General features: G+C 32.1%; 1 long non-coding RNA gene across 1 annotated transcript in view; it reads left to right on the top strand.

Moving 5' to 3' along the window:
* Positions 1 to 5,385, top strand: part of LOC136796356 (uncharacterized) — a 97,988-nt gene that overhangs the window by 80,592 nt on the left and 12,011 nt on the right. The window lies entirely within an intron of this gene.

Raw genomic sequence — 5,385 nt, forward strand, 5'->3', positions numbered from 1 at the left:
TGTAAAATTATTCTGTTTATACTTTCTTTTTATTTTTTTAAGTTTTTTTATACTTACTGTGGTTGTTATCTTGTTCTGTTTTTAGCCCTGAAGAAGGCTAGAAACTCTGGCCGAAACGTTGGCACATTAAAATAAGTTAGTCATACTTATTTGTGTTCCATTGACCGCACCCCCAACCATCTTCTCCTCATTTATCATCCACGGTCAACTATCTCTCATAATTGTAAAAAAAAAAACTTATTTATTATGACAAACATATACATTTATAGGTTACTTAATAACCTATATATACATTTTATATATACTATATCCCACTTCTTTCATTACTATATTTTTATTTATTTTATTCTGTATAATTATTTACTTGTATCATTCTGTTTATATTTTCTCTTTTTATTTATTTATTTTTCATTGGTTAGTACTATTAAATAAGTCTCTCAACGTATTTGTGTTATTTACAGACATATATAGAGATTTTAATTACTTTTTTAATATTTGAAAATTATTATTTACTTGTGAGGAGAAGATAGTTGGGGGGGGGGGTGAAAATATAACACAAATATAACAGCGTTTCGTCTAGAATTTCCACACTTCCGCACCACCAACCATCTTCTAATATAATTTATCCACGGTTAACTATCTCTCATCATAATTATTTACTTATTTTATTAATTGTGGTATGAATGTATTCATTTATCACTGTTACTCATTCCCAAGTGTGTGGCAGATTATATTTATCAATAGAAATATATATTTCTATATATACTTTTATTCACTGGTTGTTATCTTGTTTTTAGCTATTCTGGCCTAGCTAGTATTATTAGCTATTCTAGAAATTCTGGCCGAAACATTTATGTTGCTAAAGTTACCGTCTTATCACTTCATCTATATATTAATTGGTCACTTGGCTTCGCGATTTCCTGCTAGCAGCCCTGATGAAGGCTAGAAATTGTGGCTGAAACGTTGGCACTATTAAATCAGTTACCCCTAACAATCTCCTCATCTACATATTAATTCATATCAAAGTTTCAATAGTGCTCAATTATTGAACATACATCCTCAAATATAACAATAATGAAGCATATACTTGTCTGGTTTTCCATCCTGAAACCTGTACTGCATATGCTCCTGACAATTTTTACTAGTTACAACTGAACGAACCTACAGTAATAAATTTCAAAAATAGATTTATTTTTCTTCTAATTGGAAGGAAACATTCTCTTTCCTGATCAATTCTTCAATAAACATAGGTTTACTTTTAACTTTGAACTGCTGTATATACAGATCTAGGAAACACTATTCTATTCAGAGAATTCCCGTTTGGGACACTACAAATTAGAAGGCCTATAGTTACTTCAACAACCACCACGTCGTTGGTGATCGAGGGGAAACGTCACGTGACAAATGAGTCACATAAACTCCAACGACAAATAACACTCGGAGAAGTAAAAGGGAATTAGAAACAATTGAGGGCCAACTGTGTAGACATAATTACACCCACATCATTTACGGAGTTGTTAGTGGCAATATTGTACAACTGTCTGTAACGTACTTTTGTAACGGTATAATTAATGACAAAATTAACTTCTTTTATGACTTATAGCTTTTTCAAAATGTAACTGTCACTTATAGTTGTAACACTATCTCAACCGTGTTATATTGGTGTATAGTATGACAGTACTTCACTCTGTATAGTAAACAAACATCGCTGGAAAGTTGGTTAATAATTGATAAAAACTATTAATGACTGTATGTGAATTGGAAGATAGTCAGGGCTGCGATCATGTAAAACGAAAATAGTTTTCAACTATTTATTAAAGTCCGACGTTTCGACCCACAATGAAGGTCACTAGGGCTATTGAGTGGAGGTGTACACCACTAAATCGTAGTACAATATGATTTGTTTTTTCCTAAAAAAAATTTTTTTTAGAATCAGTAATATTTTTTCTTATCCTTCAGAAAGAGACAAATCGATTGGCCTACAATAACCATAAAAAAATACTTTTTGAACAATGAGCCAAAAATACTTACTGGAAGATTATTGATTGACCGTGTGTAAAGATGAAAGGAATATCGTCCGGGTGCGGTAAAAAAAACTCAAATAGTAGAATTATACTAATTTATTGAGCCAACGTTTCGCCCCACGTTGCAGGGCTTCGTCAGGGCTAAAAAAGATACAAACACATAGTTATAGAAGGAAAACAAAAACATAAATGTAAAATAACAGGGGTATAAAGTGTAAAAAAAGTAAGATATAATAAGAAAAATAAAGGTAGTAAATAGTAAATGTAAAGGGTAATAGTAACAGATAGATAAGAAAAGAAATATTAAAGAAAATACTTGAATATCTTAAAAATAAAATAAATATCTTTATTTGTATTTTCTTTAATATTTCTTTTCTTATCTATCTGTTACTATTACCCTTTACATTTACTATTTACTACCTTTAATTTTTCTTATTATATCTTACTTTTTTACATTTTATACCCCTGTTATTTTACACTTATGTTTTTGTTTTCCTTCTATAACTATGTGTTTGTATCTTTTTTAGCCCTGACGAGCCCTGCAACGTGGGGCGAAACGTTGGCTCAATAAAATAGTATAATTCTACTATTTGAGTTTTTTTTACTGCACCCGGACCATATTCCTTTTAAAAATACTTAATTTTGTCCATAATCCTTTTTTTTACCAATAACTGGGAACAGCCTATAATCTTACCGGAAAAATCCTGAACATTCAGCAAAAAGCCTCACGATTGGATGAACGATATGGCAGTACAGATGGTACGAACAAAAAAAAAAAAATTTTATATATTAGATAGGTCAAATATATACATATTCTAAAACATTTCTGAAATAAATGTAGAATAAATACGGAAAGAAGTACATATTCAAGTATTTTTAAGGAAGACTTTTAATAACAGAAAAAGGTTCTGGATTGTATGAGCTTAACAAAAGAAAGCCATCAAATCAAAGACAAGATGTTTTTGATGAAAGGCATGCGCCCCTTTCTTGAGATTGTGAAGAGGCGTCTTAGCTTATAATGAAAAACTCGGGTGGATTTTTTGGACCAGTTTTATTTTAAGGTTCTTATAATAACAGACATCATTGAGATAAATATAAATTTAAAAAAAGTTCAATAAATAAATATCATCGAGCTAACCTATCACTAGATCTCGTTATATTACGTTATAGTGTAATTGTTTGGTATAAAATAAAACGGCTGGTTTATTCTGAGTGAAAGGGAAGGAAAATTTCGAATCTTGAAGATTGGGCGTAGGCAGCCGCGGCCCCCCCCCCCCCTCCAGATTTTCTGGACTCGAGATAAAAAAAAAAATATTCGATATATGGTTTCTCTCTAGAAATATGCTATAATTAGGAAAATAATGACAAGGAGTGATCGTGGCTTCCAAAACATCATCACAGATAAGTGAAAAACTGCCTTATATTTTCATTGTTAACTATTTAAATTTTCAAGTTTCCTCATACAAGACTAAAAAGACAAGAAACTACTCGTCGATTCCGACTATTACAATATTTACTAACGGTCTAATTGCCAATCCATTACAAAAGACTGATCTACACGACTATTATAAGGGCTGTCTGGACATACGTAGTTGAGCTTTAGGGCTCCACTAAACCATCGAATTCCTTCCGAATCCTATCCTTACAGTCCAAAATCCTTAATGCTCCTTACTTTGTCACAAATAAAGTCACCCATCAGGACCTCTATGTCCTGTTTGTTGCCGATTTGGCCAGAACCAGTATTCATTCCTTCCATGATAAACTTCCAACCACCCAAATCAACTTGTTTCTAACCTGGCTTCTCCTCCATAGGCGTCTAAAAAGAAGATATTAGAAGTAGAAATATTATTGGAGTTCCTTCAACGGGTAGATTCTCCACATGTTTGTGTCATGTCTTTATGTCACCTACAGAAAATTTAGTTGTATATATTTTTATACAGTTTTAAATAACAATAAATAAATTATAAAAAAAATAATTTCAATTTCAATAATTTATTGTGATTATAGGTAATAAAAATTTAGAAATTAACTTAAAAATTAAATTAAATAGAAATAAAATAGCGAGGGTATTGCTTGGAATGCAGATTTAGCTGTCTTTCTTTTACCCTACTTTTCAGAATGAAGTATATATATATACATATGTGTGTGTGTGTGTATGTGTGTAATGGACAGAGGCCTGCTCCCCTCCCCCCCTTGGCGAAATCCTGCTTTCGCCTGTCTTGAAGTAATAAAAAAAAATTCTCTTAAACAGTCTGAAATAATCGAGACATACTCTACTAACCACAAAAAGTGGTTGTATATTTACAACTCTAAAGACACGATTTGAGAGAACTGCACCCAGTAAAGATTTTTGCGACGTGTAAGGTTGTGGTACTTAGTAACGAACGAATCCCTAAAATGTTAAGAAGCTCTAAATACACGGGTAAACGTCTGAGGAGTAGACCGAAACGTTGATGGGAGGATTACGTTTAGACTTATTTAGTTGATTTAGGTGTGGAGGTGAGTCAGTGGACAGATGTATGTATGAACTTTAGGGTTCACTAAACATTTATTATCATTGTTAGTACGTAAATTAATTAAAAATCATAGCTTTAGCTTTCCTAATATTTTATTAGTTTATTTAATGGGAAGATTGCGTCAAGACTGATCTTGTGGATTTGTTTTGAGGAGTTCATTGGCCAGATGTTCATAGGCATCGCTTGAAGTTCATCAATCCTTGGGTTCGCAAGTTTTTATAATTATCCTTGTTACTTAGAATAATCATAAAAAGTTTTTAGTTTTGATGTAAATTGTTATTTATTTATAACTTATTAATAAATTTGTCATCTATAAAGTTGGTAGATATGATGGAAAAGGAGTCAACATCTGCCGCGTTGAGGTAAGGAGGGATCGAACTTAACCATATAAGGTCAGCCTATCAAAGCCATGCAATCGGAGGTAGTGAGGTTTCGGGCCGCATACCGTATGAGGTAAGTTTGGTCCTCGTTTCCATATCGGTCATCTTCAACGGTATTTTATTTCCCTAAGCTCTCTCCTGTCTGAAACTTTTACGATCGCTGTCGTTGGAGTCACCGTACAAGATCTTAAGAGTACGTTGGCCTGTGTTCCGTTTCATAAGTGTTAACACCAATGACCAATAGAATTAATTTTTATTTTAAATAAACTGGTTTTTAACTATTGTCTTAGATTTATTTATTGATAAATATTACAATCTGCCACACAGTTGTGGGCAATAGGTAATAGTGATGAATGATCTCATACATATTAAAATAAATAAAATAAATTTAACATAAAATAAAAATTGGTCATTTCAATTCATCTTTCCAGTGTTCCATTGGTTTGGACAATTCTCTCCCCTGAT

Source organism: Halyomorpha halys, unplaced genomic scaffold (assembly GCF_000696795.3).
Source record: "Halyomorpha halys isolate HHAL.00 unplaced genomic scaffold, Hhal_1.1 Scaffold11.1, whole genome shotgun sequence".
NCBI classification, from domain to species: domain Eukaryota; kingdom Metazoa; phylum Arthropoda; class Insecta; order Hemiptera; family Pentatomidae; genus Halyomorpha; species Halyomorpha halys.